The sequence below is a fragment of the Salvelinus sp. IW2-2015 genome, linkage group LG30 (genome assembly GCF_002910315.2).
Source record: "Salvelinus sp. IW2-2015 linkage group LG30, ASM291031v2, whole genome shotgun sequence".
Classification (NCBI taxonomy): Eukaryota; Metazoa; Chordata; class Actinopteri; order Salmoniformes; family Salmonidae; genus Salvelinus; species Salvelinus sp. IW2-2015.
The window spans coordinates 13,495,748-13,512,323 of record NC_036869.1 but is presented as its reverse complement, the minus strand read 5'-3'; the positions used below and the strand labels follow the sequence as shown (position 1 = coordinate 13,512,323).

General features: G+C 42.3%; 1 pseudogene; it reads left to right on the top strand.

The window, feature by feature from the left end:
* LOC111955321 (ras/Rap GTPase-activating protein SynGAP-like) overlaps positions 1-16,576 on the top strand; it is a 73,669-nt pseudogene that overhangs the window by 26,991 nt on the left and 30,102 nt on the right.

Genomic DNA, 16,576 nt, shown 5'->3' with positions numbered 1-16,576 from the left:
CAGTTGTGTGTTTTATTACTGTTCCATGCCTCTGGTACAAGGCCCTGTGCAAAGCTATTTGATTTGTTCCTCACAGTGTGAGAAATGCACTCTCATTTGCACATTTTGTGTGTGTGTGTTTGTGTGTGTGTGTGTGTGTGTGTGTGTGTGTGTGTGTGTGTGTGTGTGTGTGTGTGTGTGTGTGTGTGTGTGTGTGTGTGTGTGTGTGCTATGTTGGTGCGAATTTACTGTTGTTTGTCCTGGAAAATGAACATGTTTGTAACTCTCAAGTCACAACATGTTTGTAACTCTCAGTCTCTTGCTCCAAATGTATTAGTTGTGCCAATGTCTTGTGTTTCAAGTAGAATTTCTTGGCGTTGTTACCGTGGATACCAAACAATGAGCTGGGATCTAGAATAGAAACATAGAGAGAGAGAGAGAGGAGAGAGAGATTTTAATTGAATTAATTGATTTGAATATTGCAAAAGGTTGAACCAAATGGACAAGTGCCAAATATACAGGGTACAACCTATATTTTCTCTTTCTTTGATGTACATGTCAGGCCACGTTATAAGCCCATATTTGGGCTTATAATGTTACAATTAGGGTTGCAAAGGGTTGGAAACTTTCTGGGAAATTTCTCTGGAAATTTTCATGGGAAATTAAGCTTGGGAATTTTGCTTAAATTCATAAAAAAAGTTAGCTTATAACAGTGAACTTTTTTGGTGGGATACACAAGGCAATTCTAGGTCTTGTGACATATTTTGGTTACCTATCCAATTCAATGGAATTGCAACCCTCTGCATACAGTGCATTCTTCCATCACATGTACAGCTGATTCTCAAGATTTGCACACTAATGAGATGCTATTGAGCCCACACTACTAGACTGTCTGAGCCAAGGACTACATACTTTCTGGTAAGTTTTGATTACAATACTGGGTGGGGTGAATATATTTTATGTGATATACATTATTTTGTTGTTAACTAGTAAATGGTAGTCTACAGCAAAGTGTGTTTAAATCATTTCTAACTTGTTAACAATTTCTGCTGGTTAGTTGTTTCTACCATGTGGGTTTTAGCTTGTCACGCCCTGATCTGTTTCACCTGTCTTTGTGTTTGTCTCCACCCCCCTCCAGGTGTCGCCCATTTCCCCCATTATCCCCTGTGTATTTATACCTGTGTTTTCTGTTTGTCTGTTGCCAGGTCGTCTGGTTTGTCAAGTTTACCAGTGTTCGTCCTGTCAGCTCCTGTCTTTTTCGCTGCGTCTTTTTCTCGTCCTCCTGGTTTTTGACTCTTGCCTGTCCATGACCCTGAGCCTGCCTGCTGTCCTGCACCTTTGCTCCACCTCTGGGTTACTGAACTCTGCCTGTCCCTGACCCTGAGCCCGCCTGCTGTCCTGCGCCTTTTCTCCACCTCTGGGTTACTAAACTCTGCCTGTCCCTGAGCCTGCCTGCCTTGACCTGTCATTTGCCTGCCCCTGGTCTTACAATAAACATTGTTACTTCGACACGGTCTGCATCTGGGTCTTACCTTATCCTGATAGTACAAACTGGCCATGACTGACCCAGCAGACCCGGGCCAGCTGCGTGACGCCATCTCCTCCCAAGGAGCCGCCATCGGGAGTCACAAGGAACTGCTTCGTGGCCTTATAGAGGGGGKAAACGTTGGCTGACCTCCATGGCCGGGCATTGAACAGTTTGCTGAAGCAATTCTGCGGGTTGTCTGGGAGGCAGCCTACCAAGGTGGTCGCCCCGCAGCTCCTCAGCAACTCAGCTGTTAGCAGCGCCGTCCCATCAGCCACTCCACCTTCTTGGGAGCCCCGTTTACCCCCCTGGAACGCTTCAGTGGAGAGTCGAGCACCTGTCGGYCGTTTATAGCGCAGTGTGTTCTCATTTTCGAGCTTCAGCCCTCCTCCTTCCCCTCGTTGATGTACGGGAGGACTCTCACCTGGGCTACTGCTGTATGGTAACAGCAGCTGGCCGTATGCGTTAATCTGGAGGGGTTCGTGGAAGAGGTGAAGGTTTTTTCACCCGTTCTCCGGGAGAGAAGCTGCCCGGGAGCTAATCCAGCTTCGGCGGGACTCCTGCAGTGTGGCTGACTATGCGGTGGTTTTCCGCACATTGCTAGCGTAGAGTGCTTGGAACCAAGAAGCACTGTTCGATATGTTCCAGCACGMCGTCTCGGAGGAGGTCAAGGACGAGCTTGCTGCTCGGGAGTTACCTATGGATATCGATTCCCTCATCGCTTTGACCATCCGTATCGATGGGTGACTACGGGAATGACAGAGGGAGAGGAAATTCGACTTMGCTCACAAGTCCAGGGATTCCACTGTGGCTTTGAGTCATCCCGGAAGTCCCCGATGATCCCATTGCCGAGAGAACCCGAGGCCTCCCGACCTGCCCCGAGAGTCGCCGAAGTTGGCTGAGTCACCGCTTCCCGAGCCTATGCAAATAGGTAAAGCTGGGCTATCGCCAGCGGAACGGCAATCAACACAAAGGATCAACACAAAGAGTTGTCTGTATTGCGGGACTCTTGGTCATTTTTAGTCCTTTATAAGAGATCAGGCTCACTGGTAGGAGCCCTGTTCCTGACATTCTGCTGTGTGGTAGCCAGTCTAAATCTCTCTGGATCGTCATTGATTCTGGGGCCTATGAGAGTTTTTTGGACGCTACCCTGGCTTCCAAGCTGAACAGCCCCTCTCCACTCTCATGGAGGTTAGAGCGCTGGACGGGCGCCCTATAGGCCGGGTCACTAATATTACCACTCCCATCAACCTACGGGTGTCAGGGAATCACAGCAAGACTATTCAATTCCTGCTCATCAAGTCTCCTCAGATTTCCGTGGTATTGGGATTCTACTGGCTCCAGCAACACAATCCCCTCATCGACTGGGCTACTGGTGCCATCGTGGGCCACACTCATTGCCTGTGTTAATTCACCTATTTCCATACATGTTTCATTTTAAAACATTTATCTTACAAAGGAGTATTTAATCTAACRGCTTAACTAGTTATCTGTACATGGAATTGTATTTGTTGTTTTTTACTCCTTTTTTTCAAATCTTTACAGGAAAATGCCAATGATGTGTGGAGACATTTCACTGCAGCTAATGTAGAAGGAAAATATGTGTACATTTGCAAATACTGTGCCAAATCATATGTGAAGAATGCAACAAAGATGCAGAATCATCTGGCCAAGTGCATAAAGTTCCCTCAGCGCTCACAACAAGCAAACTCTGACAAAAGTCCCTCTACTTSTATTCGAGGTGAAAATGATGAATCAGACGCCTTATCGATAGCAAKAGCTCATGGTCCTCCTGGAATCAGAAGTTATTTTGACTCAATGGAGTCAGAGAAATGTTGATGAAATGTTGATGAATGTCTTGCTCGAGCTGTGTATGCAACTGGTTCACCTCTGATGCTCACAGGCAATGTGTATTGGAAGAGATTTCTGAATGTTCTTCGCCCAGCATACACCCCTCCAATCAGACATGCTTTGTCTACTAATTTGCTGGATGCAGAGTTCAACAGAGTTCAAGTGAAGGTCAAGCAAATCATAGAGAAAGCAGACTGTATTGCAATCATCTCTGATGGGCGGTCAAATGTTCATTGGCAAGGAATAATTAACTACATCATCTCCACCCCTCAACCAGTATTCTACAAGAGCACAGACACAAGGGACAACAGACACACCGGTCTCTACATTGCAGATGAGCTGAAGGCAGTCATCAATGACCTTGGACGACAGAAGGTATTTGCGCTGGTGACAGACAATGCTGCTAACATGAAGGCTGCTTCGTCCTACCCTCACATCACACCCATTGGCTGTGCTGCTCATGCATTGAATCTGCTCCTCAATGACATCACTGCACTGAAAAAAATGGATACATTCTACAATAGAGSCAATGAAATGGTTAGGTATGTGAAGGGTCATCAAGTTATAGCAGCAATCTACCTCACCAAGCAAAGTGAGAAGAATAAGAGCCCCACATTGAAGCTGCCCAGCAACACCTGTTTGGGTGGTTTTGTTATCATGTTTGACAATCTCCTGGAGGGGAAGGAGTCTCTCCAAGAAATGGCCATATCACAGTATGCAGATATGGACAGCCCCATCAAGAGGATCCTCCTGGATGATGTATTTTGGGAGAGAGTGGTAAGCAGCCTGAAWCTCCTGAAACCTATAGCAGTAGCCATTGCACGGATTGGGAGAGACAATGCCATCCTATCTGATGTTCAGACTCTGTTTGCAGATGTAAGAGAAGAAATCCGTACTGCCCTGCCCACTTCACTGTTGCTCCAAGCAGAGGAAACTGCAGTTCTGAAATATATCAAAAAGCGTGAAGACTTCTGCCTGAAGCCCATACACGCCACAGCGTACATGTTGGACCCCAAGTATGCTGGCTAGAGCATCCTGTCTGGTGCAGAGATCAACAAGGCCTATGGTGTCATCACTACCATGTCTCGCCACCTTGGCCTGAATGAGGGCAAGGTTCTTGGCAGTCTGGCGAAGTACACTTCCAAGCAAGGGCTTTGGGATGGAGATACAATATGGCAGTCGTGCCAACATATCTCATAAGCCACCTGGTGGAAGGGACTTTGTGGATCTGAGGCTCATTCCCCTTTTGCCTCCATCATCCTCCAAATCCCACCAACATCAGCCGCCTCAGAGCGCAACTGGTCCTTGTTTGGGAACACACACACCAAAGCASGCAACAGGCTGACCAATACGAGGGTTGAAATAAAATACAAGGGTGGTCATCCGGGCAAATGTGAGTCTTTTTGAGCCTGACAATTTTTTCATCCTCAACAAGGTTGGAACGTGACAGTGAAAATGAGGCCTCAGAGTCTGATGGTCAAGAGGTGGACATTGAGCCTGAGAGGAAGACAACCAAAGCTTTAGTTTATAGACTATCATTTTACAGTATGTTGAAAACGTTTTTGGGATATGCGATGGATCATTGGGGATCATTCAATATTCCCTTTCTTTTGTTGTTCAGTGAAATCATCCCATGTGAAGAGTCAACTCATTTAATTKAAGTTGAATTCATAACTAAATCGTTTTTTTTAACAGTTCTCCATAATTCATGGGTTGCACCTCCGTCACTCGGTMGCGTAGTTGCCATTGTTCACAACATTCTACAGATGCCGCAGCATATTGAAGTCAGACTGATGGTTGATGCTCAGTCTTTCTGAACAGGGGCTAATGACTGTTCAGCCAAAATTACACAATTAGAGGCCTGGAAATACGATGACATTGCTAAAGTAGACAAATAATAAGTAGAAAACAACATTGGCATCATTATGACGTCAACAAGTTTACTTTAGAGAGATGCAATGTTGCCATGAGCTATCAAAGTTTGTCAGAAATAGCTAGCAAAAATGTTGGCACTCTCCCCTCAGTCTTAGCTAGCTAGCAAAAATTATAATGCATCTAAAGTCAATCTGGCGACATCAAAATGATGACAAAAGCTTCTCCTASTAATTATTTGCCCCCTTCTGCCACAGTCATGCACTTTTGATCAAATCTTCATCAGCAATTGAGACTGCATTGAGTAGAATGCTCATCTGGGCATCAGTCCTAAAATGAACAATTAAAACAGTTTTGTGACGAAACGTGCCTACCGTTAATAGATGCAGTAAAGAGGTCAATGGAACGTGACCAAAACAATGGAAATGCCTTGGAAGCGCTTGGYGGAAAGATGCCGTGGGGGATAGATCCTGAATCTTCTCATTGCCCCCCAGCAAAGTTAACCTACATTTAGGCTAGTGTTTACATGTGTATTTCACACTATGTTAGAGTATAATGCTTGTATGTATGTCAACCCCAATACATGTTCATGTCAACTGCATTACAGTTCAAAACTACTTTTACTACCACCACAGACGTCTCTATGCTAATTATGCTACCAGCTTATACAAACAGTAGTTAGCATTTAGCAGTCACTTCTTCTAAACCTGAGAACAACTTCTTAATGTTATGCAGTGAAAACAGCCAAATATATCCAAATCAGACTTTAGCAACCACATTGTGGGCCTGTTACAACACATAAATCATGACGGATTTGATGAATATCCACTTTGTTAGATCAGATTTGTTGAATGTGTGGCAATCCGGCATCCTTCTTCTATCCCGCATGGTCTGCATTCCATTGACTTCTTTGTGTTGTACTGCCATGAGCCGCCCATTTGAACACAAACATTTAAATTCATAACGTTACCGTAACGTTGTTGTAAATGTGTATAAGGCCTCAGAAACACAGGCCTGTATTTAATCAAAGTAATCTCTGGTTAACAAACAAAATGTCATTTTTGAAGTGTACGAGATCTATTTCAAGTATTGCAGTTTTATTTTTGGCTTTGTTTCACTCCATAAACATTATTTAGGTGMGCATAGAAACATCTAAAATAATATCCTCAGTTAGACTAGTCTAGCAGGCAGTACAATCCATTTTAGAAAGGTGTTTAGATAATTACTAGTAGTGTTGCTCATTAAACAATGCATTAAAAGGGAGAGTTAACTCTCAATGGAAAATACATTGAAATTCCGTAGCCTGCAGGCAAACAAACTCTAATGAAAGGTCTAATGAAAACTGAGTGACGGGCTGACAGCACATAATGTTCCTAATCAGTGGCGATTTTATCATCTAAATCTTGGTGGGACAAACAAACAAATTTCTTTTTGATGCATGCCAGCAAAGCCACTACACAACACAACACTAAAAAATACATTAGTTGCACTTTAACYGTGACAAATGGTGCCCACAAACTGTTAGGGACTAGWTAAAGCTGTCCCAACAGAAGAGCTTTCTTTTCAGCACCATGGAGTGAATCCTTACCACTGCTACACATGCCTATGAGTGGAGCCTTGTCTGTAGCGAAACAGTTCATTCAGCCTCATTTACTGCCTTTTAAAAACGCATAGCAGATATGGGAGACATGCTTAAACAAATGTGGTTCCTACTGACAATTGAGACGTACAAACTATGGCATAAGGGGACGACGAGCAGATAAGAGGCAATCCGTAATTTCGATTAAGACATTAATGAGCGAGCTAGGATGGACATAGTCATTATAACTATTTGTTCAGCGCTTTTGAAATGTACAGCGACAGAATTCAGAAAATGGGCCGTTCTTGCAGTATTCTCCCTGTACACCAAGTTAGAACCGTAGGATAAATGGCGCGGCGGTCCTTGTGGGAAAATTTTGTCATCAAACTTTGTAATCAAAGTCTGGCATTCTCTGGATTTATAGTGTTTTCAAGACAACTGGGAACTCTGAAAAAAACAAGGTTGAATCATGACGTCAGTGATCTTCGTGGACTACAAGAAAAGGCGGGCCAAACAGGCCCCCATTAACATCGACGAGGCTGTAGTGGAGCGGGTCGAGAGTTTCAAGTTCCTTGGTGTCACCAACAAACTATCATAGTCCAAACACACCAAGACAGTTGTGAAGAGGGCACGACAAAACATTTTCCCCCTCAGGAGACTGAAAAGATTTGGCATGGGTCCCCAGATCCTCAAAAAGTTCTACAGCTGCACCATCGAGAGCATCCTGACTGGTTGCATCGGCATCTGACCGTAAGGCGCTACAGAGGTTAGTGAGAACGGCCCAGTACATCACTGGGGCCAAGCTTCCTGCCATCCAGGACCTATATAATAGGCGGTGTCAGAGGAAAGCCAATACAATTGTTAGAGACTTCAGTCACCCAAGTCATAGACTGTTTTCTCTGTCACCGCACAGCAACTGGTACCGGAGCTCCAAATCTAGGACCAAAAGGTTCCTTAACAGCATCTACCTCCAAGCCATAAGACTGCTGATCAATTAATCAAATGGCCACTGGACTATTTACATTGACACCCCCCCCTCCATTTGTTTTGTACATTGCTGCTAGTCGCTGTTTATTATCTATCCATAGTCACTTCATCCCTACCTACATGTACAAATTACCTCAACTAACCTGTACCCCCGCACATTGACTCGGTACTGGTAGCCCCTGTATATAGACTCGTTATTGTTATTTTATTGTGTTACTCTTTATTATTTTTTACTTTAGTTTATTTGGTAAATATTTTCTTAACTCTTTTTGAACTGCGCTGTTGGTTAAGGGCTTGTAAGTAAGCATTTCACGGTAAAGTCTACACTTGTTGTATTCGGCGCATGTGACAAATGTGTGTGATTTGATTTCAGGTCGGAGCTCTAGAAAGAGGCCTGAGTTCCCGACTTTCAAGTTGGTTGACSGTTCAAAACTTATTTTCCCAGTCGGAGCTCGTTTTGTCCCTGAGTTCCCAGTTGTCTTGATCTCACTGAAGTCTGAAATTCCCAGTTCCGAGTTTCCAGTTGAATTGAACGTAGCAGAAGTCATGCTGGATTGACAACATTACTAATGTATTCAAACTTTTCTGMCCCGTAGTGTTTATCCTTTTAAGATTGGAAAATAATCCCTTAAACCCAGACTTTGACCACACCCCCACCGCACTGAATTAGCAGGCTAGTGATTGCTTTGCAACGCTTTCAGTTAGCCACTGATTCCTTCCAAACCATTCATTGCTGAATTTGCGATTTCCAACTTTTTGTGCAATGTCCAATGACCGATGTCCACTGATTCGCTTTATGTATAATTTCTCTTCATATGACAAGGATTGCAAAGGATTTGCCAGTAGATTGTCGACGTGATTCATGATGATGACTGCATTTCTAGCTTGCTAACTAAGATTTTGTCTAGCTTGCTAGCTAAYATCAGTCCAATGAAAGCCATGGTAGATATAACGTGATTTTTCATAATTTTATCTGTGGCCAATGACCTTGAGCATTCTTGGATGGGCACTTCTAATGTAACTCTATGGCAGCACCCAAGGGGCTTGAATTTTCTAGATCTCCTGGTAGATTTTTTGCGGTGACTTAGTGTCCCCATGAGTGACAGAACACTGAGCCAATCACGGCGCAACTAGAGAACATTACCAAACCCTACACTCCATATTTTCAGCTGGCTGCCCCACCATTACAGAAAGCACTGAGCTAGGCTGAAACACTTGTATTTTGGAGCTGCCTTACTCAAGAAAMCAAAAAAGAGACCATGTCTGTATGCACCTTTATTATTATAAAAAAWTTTTTTTACATTGGTTGGGAACTGATAGGTGACACGTATTAATGCTAAAATAATATACAAAACAGGCACACAAAAAAAAWATATATAGAGAGATTTTTTTTTGCTAAACATGTGGGGCTCAAAACAGGTGGGGCTCTGCCCTGAATGATGGGTTGCCACTGTTCCTAATGTACTAAAACAGACAGGACAGAACATGGTCACTTTCTGAGAATGAGTGTATGACGTACAGTATTTTGTGCATTGAATCACAGATTTTTGGTGTGCAGTTTTCATGTTTTTTGAACCTGGATTTCAAGTGGTCTTAAAGTGTACAGTACAACAGAGCCTCCTACTCAGTCAATTGTGTTTGTTTTTGGCCAAATTCTAGAATCTCTGGTTCTCCATCCCCTGCAATATTAGCAGGTACGTTTGGGTAGATACGGCTGTTCAGTGAGCTCACTTGGGCGTGCATAACTTGTTCCTGTGAGCAGGTCTTCTATAATCTACTTTTAATATCTTGGTACTAAAAGTAAGCACTTAAAGCCTGAAATAACTGTCTGGCTGGTTGCACTGAATAGCACTTTTGTTCTTGTTTTGGAAATATGTTATTTTTCTCAAGATATGCTACTTAGGGCAATGAGCTGTTATGTAGCATTTACGAGAGCCAGGTGACACTATGTCCTAAAATAATTGCTCTGAAATTACTCATATTCTCCCAATATAAATCCTTATGTGAATTGGCTGTATGTGACTCAGTCTCTACATTCCTGCAATATTTTGGCCCGTTTGAGTCATTAGGACACATATAGACATAAATAATATGTTATGAAATCGCGGGTATTCTATCCAGGCCATTTCTGACACTAGGTAATGGAGTTACAATCTTCACTGTAGAAATATGTTCACCTAAAGCCGGGTGTACACTACACGACTTTCAAAATCCTAACATCGCTGAGCCTCTCACATTAAACGACCATCTTCCAGGTAGTTTTGTCTTGCTAACGTAGTGTTGCTCACAATAAATGAAGTGGCACAGACTGGGYTCACACACTACAAGMTTCATGACTTGGTCGTTAGGATTCTTGATACCACGCTGCCTCACAAAAACTATGTGATGATGTGATTAGATTTAACTTAGCTACAATGAGCTGTGGCTCAATGCAGCCTCATGAACATTTTCAGTCAGATCTTCACGCTTGCCATTCAAAGTTTAAATATCTAGCCAACATTTATAATTTAATAAAARGTATTGTGAACTTCAGAGCTGTAATGATTTGACACTTTGGCTTTGTTTAAAGGCAYTTACAAATGCATACCATGTAGTCATCACTCCCGCTCAAGAGTCTACAAATTCTGGGTGATGTGAAACAACGTCATCATCTCACTGACCTTCTCTGGCGAGCTCTTATTGGCTTTTCCTGATCACAGTTCTCAAAACTTGTCGTTGCACATCTCACACTACAAGAGCATTGCAGATCAAAATCAAACATGTTTGAAAATATCGGGACCTCTGGGACTGCTCAAAGACGAGATCGGTAACCCTCTGACCAGAATCTCTGACCAGCTCACATTAAATGGGTGTCGGTGACGCCCGCTGCCCTGACTAGACAACGACATGGGGATTTTGTCTCCGATCTCAAAAATGTGTCTGTAACAGCTAACCGTTTAGTGTAGAAAATATATTTTCCACCGTTCCAGCTGTGTGAGATTGAGATTGAGGAGAATGCTTAACATTTTTAGATACAAATGTATGGAAAACAAGGTGGATCTTTGGTGATGCTGATTTCATCTAATGTTGTTCAAATATATTGTGGAAATAATAGTCTATGGCTCTATGGTACTTAGGATGTTGTCTGCTTTGAGTCACACTGTGGCAAGGACGTTCAAGGTAGTTCTAAACGGGGCCTGTGTAGTTTGATACATTTAAACAAGACTGCTTTGGCACACGACCTTGGATTGTATTAAAGTATACCTCTCGTCTTTTTTCATACATAGTTTTGCAACGCAGCCACAAAAACCTGCAAGCCAATGAGAATGTTTTAGTGCTGACAATTGCAGTGACACTTTTCTTCTTTCCATGTTTAATCATGTTCTAGGATGATGTGGTGATTTTTTTCTTCTCCCTCATAGAATGTGCTCATGAATGCCTTTTATATTACCAACTCATATTGAAGGACACATAAATCCATATAATAGTTTATCATCTTAGGCACTTGTTTCACAGTTCACAACACCTGATTGCCCTCGGCAAGATTAATTATGCATGTTGAATGTGTATGAACTTTAGTGGTCAAATAATTGGTGACTTAATTAATTAATTAATTTGCCTACTATTTCAAATTAATAATGTTGTATAAGGGCATCAGTAAATGTTGTATAAGGGCATCAGTAATAGTTTTTATTCAAAGAGAACAATTAACTTCAAACTCTGATTAGTAGTTTAGCATCCGTTCATCAAGTCTGATACACTACATCACCAAAAGTATGTGGACACCTGCAAGTCGAACATCTCATTACAAAATCATGGGCTTTAATATGGAGTTGGTCCATTCTTTGCTCCACTAATCTGGGAAGGCTTTCCACTAGATGTTGGAACCTAGTTGTGGGGACTTGCTTCCATTCAGCCACAAGAGCATTAGTAAAGTCGGGCACTGATGTTGGACGATTAGGTCTGGCTCGCAGTCGGTGTTCCAATTACTCCCAAAGGTATTCAATTGGGTTGAAGTCAGGGCTCTGTGCAGGCCAGTCAAGTTCTTCCACAAAGATCTCGATAAACCATTTCTGTATGGACCTTGCTTTGTACATGAGGGAATTGTCATGCTAAAACAGGAAAGGGCCTTCCCCAAACCGTTGCCGCAAAGTTGTAAGCACAGAATCGTCTAAAATGTCATTGTATGCTGTAGCGTTAAAATTTCCCTTCACTGGAACTAAGGGGCCTAACCCGAACCATGAAAAACAGCCCCAGACCATTATTCCTCCTCCACCAAACTTTACAGTTGGCACTATGCATTCTGTCAGGTAGCGTTCTCCTGGACTCCGCCAAACCAAGATTCGTCCGTCGGACTGCCAGATGGTGAAGCGTGATTCATCACTCCAGAGAACACGTTTCCACTGCTGAAGAGTCCAATGGTGGCGAGCTTTACATCACTCCAGCCCAAGCTTGGCATTGCACATGGTGATATTAGGCTTGTGTGTGGCTGCTCGGCCATGGAAACCCATTTTATGAAGCTCCCGACGAAAAGTTATTGTGCTGACGTTGCTTCCAGAGGAAACTCATTAGTGAGTGTTGCAACCGAGGACAGATGATTATTTACATYCTATGCGCTTCAGCGCTTGGCTGTCCCATTCTGTGAGCTTCTGTGGCCTACCACTTCGCAGCTGAGCCTTTGTTGCTCCTAGACATTCCCCCTTCACAATAACAGCACTTACAGTTGACCGGGGCAGCTCTAGCAGGGCAGAAATTTGATGAACTGACTTGTTGGAAAGGTTGCATCCTATGACGGTGCCTCGTTGAAAGTGGCTGCGCTCCTAAGTAAGACCAGTCTTCTGCCAATGCTTTTCTATGGAGATTGCAGAGCTGTGTGCTCAAATGTATACACCTGTCAGCAACGGGTGTGGCTGAAATAGCTGAATCCGCTAATTTGAAGGAGTGTCCACATACTTTTGTGTATATGTTGTATTATACTTATTTTTTTTATTTTTTGGGGGGGGGTTGATCAGCTTTACTATTGCAGAGAGATTGTGGCTTCCATCAATGTAATTGTCTGCATCATTTCCAATCCCCCATATATTTTTGGGGTAAAAATATTTAAAATATACAGTGCATTTGGAAAGTATTCAGACCCCTTCCCTTTTTCCAAATGTTGTTACATTACAGACTTATTCTAAAATGTATTATATTGTTTTTTTTTCTCATCAATCTACACAGAATACCAAATTATGAAAAAGCGAGAGAAAAAAATTATGCATTTTTGCTAATTTATTACAAATAAAAAGAGTAATAACTTATTTGCATAAGTATTCAGACTCTTTGCTATTAGACTCCAAATTTAGCTCAGTTGCATCCTGTTTCCATTGATCATCCTTGAGTTGTTTCTACAACTTGATTGGAGTACCTGTGGTATATTCAATTAATTGGACATGATTTGGAGAGGCACACACCTGTCTATATTAGTTCCCACAGATGACAGAGCATGTCAGAGCAAAAATCAAGCCATGAGGTCGAAGGAATTGTCCATAGAGCTCCGAGACAGGATTGTGTCGAGGCACAGATCTGGGGAAAGTAACAAAAAATGTCTGCAGCATTGAAGGTCCCCAAGAACAAAGTGGCCTTCATCATTCTTAAATGGAAGAAGTTTGGAACCACCAAGACTCTTCCTATTTCTGTCTGCCCGGCCAAACTGAGCTATTGAGGGAGAAGGGCTCCAGAGTCAGAGTGACCAAGGACCCGATGGTCACTCTGACAGAGCTCCAGAGTTCCTTTTTGGAGATGGGAAAACCTTCCAGAAAAACAACCATCTCTGCAGCACTCCACCAGTTAGGCCTTTATGGTAGAGTGGCCAGATGGAAGCCCGCTTGGAGTTTGCCATTGGTGTTTGCCAAAAGGCACCTAAAGGACTCAGACCATGAGAAGCGTCACATCTGGAGGAAACCTGGCACCATCCCTACGGTGAAGCATGGTGGTGGCAGCATCATGCTGTGGGGATGTTTTTCAGCGGCAGGGACTAGTGGACTACTCAGAATCGAGGCAAAAATGAACAGAGCAAAGTACAGAGAGATCCTTGATGAAAACCTGCTCCAGAGCACTCAGGACCTCAGACTGGGGTGAAGGTTCAACTTCCAACAGGACAACTACCCTAAGCACACAGCCAAGACAACGCAGGAGTGGCTTCGGGACAAGTCTCTGAATGTCCTTGAGTGGCCCAGCCAGAGCCCGGACTAGAAACCGATCAAACATCTCTGGAGAGACCTGAAAATAGCTGTGCAACGACGCTCCCCATCCTACCTGACAGTGCTTGAGAGGATCTGCAGAGAAGAATGGGAGAAACTCCCCAAATACAGGTGTGCGTCATACCCAATAAGACTTGCCAAAGGTGCTTCAACAAAGTGCTGAGTAAAGGGTCTGAATACTAAATGTGATATTTAAGTTTTTTTTWWATTATACATTAGCAAAAATGTATTTAAAAAACGTTTTGCTTTGTCATTATGGGGTATTGTGTGTAGATTGATGAGGGAAAAAACAATGTAATACATTTTAGAACAAGGCTGTAACGTAACAAAATATGAAAAAAGTCAAAGGGTKTGAATACTTTCCCAATGCACTGTACATTGAGTTCTATCTGTCAAGTAATTTTTAAACCAGTTGCATGCAGCCTGGTCTAGGCCAATTGATGAAAGCCTCGGAATTAGCAGAGAGTGATCAACAGTATCGAAAGCCTTTGACAGGTCAATGAAGAGGGCAGCACAATGTTGCCTTTTATCCATACAGTTAACCACCTCATTTACAACTATGCAGCAGAGATAGTGCTTTGATGTTGATCTGACCTGATATTAAACCTGACTGATGTACATTTAGAATACATTTCAAAGATAAGAAAGYTCTTCAATGAGAATTAATCAAGGATTCTAATATTTTAGCTATGCAAGAATGTTCTTTATTTAGGTCACAAGGGTCACCAACTTTGTGAAGGGGGAGTACATGGACCACCTTCCAAACCTTGGGGATATTATCAGATATAATTGTCAGGTAAAAAATATGGGTTAACGATTCAGCATCCAGGGGGACAGAGAGCTGCATCAAAATTGATCAAGCATATCAGCTCTAGTGGATTTATTTTACCTCAATCTCAAGCAAYYCATGTAGCACATCACAAATAGTTAATTGTTGGAATGAAAACAAAGATTCACTAGAAGTTGACAGGTTAACCGTCGAGTCAGCTAGAGGCTGGCAGAGAGGGAAGAGCAGTCGATTGACTGACCAAGGTCAACTACACCACCGTTTCTCTCTTATAAAAAGCCTATCGAGATAAAATGACAATTAAAATAATCACTTATCCCATTCTTCTCAGTTATTATGCCAAAGTCAGACAGAACTTGCTTAGGCAGGGAAGAAGATTAATTTGTATGCTTCAGTGCATTTGCTGTTTTCCAACATTTTGAAGGATCACCAGCAGAGTCAGAGATAGAGCTTAAAAAGTAGCTTGATTTAGCTTTCTTAATCGCGATAATACATCTGTTTCTTAAATGTCTGAAATATTGCCAGTCTACTACACAGTCAGTTMTCCATGCTTCGGCCCAAGCCTGATATCTCATCTGAATGAGCTCTGATCACTCAGAAGAAATCTGATCTATCTTTGACTCTGAATTGTTTAAAAGGTACGTGTTTATCTGCCAGAGGAATAAATATCGAGGAGACATTTTCTAGAGCCAARTTAGGGTCAGGTATACAGGAGACAGTGGCTAAATCAGAGTAGAACATGTCATCTGAGCAGAAAACAGGATTTTGCTGATTCGTATCTCTAATACATACTATGGGACAATAATCACTGAGATCATATGAGAATACTCCACTAGACAAGTATTTTGGGGGTTATTAGTAAGAATGAAATCAAATAATGTTTTTCACATTTAACTGTGTGGGTTTAAGATCAATTAGGTCAGATTAAAATCAATGCATCTATCCTTAAATTGATCTGAGGCCGGGAATAGCCAATCCAGATTCAAATTCCAGCAGAAACAGTTCTATTTTTGTGATAATCTACCTCTACCTCATATTGCACAATGTTTCCAATACAGCATAGGATTTTTTTAGATGAAAATTACAGTTGTGTATTAGTGTGTGTGTGTGTGTGTGTGTGTTCATGCATGTATCTATGTATGTATACAACCTAAATAAGGGATTGCTTTTAGGGTCTGTTATTATTACTTAATTGATTGATACTTATCAACTCACATTAACATGCGTAGCCCTTCTTAGAGAAATGACTAGCAGGGGAAATGTGTTAGACAGCAGGATGAAAAGAAAAAGAAGGGAAAAGAGAGGGTACAGAGGAGAGGGGAGGATGACAGAGAGAAAAAGACGAGAGGAGGGGGAGTACACCACTGGAATTATGTAAAAGAGTGCGTGGGAGAGAAGAACAGATGAGAAGGAGAGTGAGTATTTATAGTGCCTTAAGTATTCAGAAGGTTACCATTGCTCTWCTGGGAAACTGAGGAAAATGTCAGATATTGACTGTCTGATAATAAGGGGGAAATAAAGGGGGTGTGGGTGTAAACATAGGAATTGAATTGGTAGAAAATAGCTTGTTTGTTTACAGTCTGGCAACCATCTTGTTGGGGTGGTTTGAGATATTTAATTTACCATTGCTTTAACCAACAAAGTCGATGACGTTATGTTATAGGTTGTATAGTAGTAGAGTAGAGGGAGTGCTATTCATATGTAATTGATCATATGATTATATAGGTATCCCCCCAGTTGGTTAGCCAACTGAAGCTCCCTCAGTCGCTTGGCTC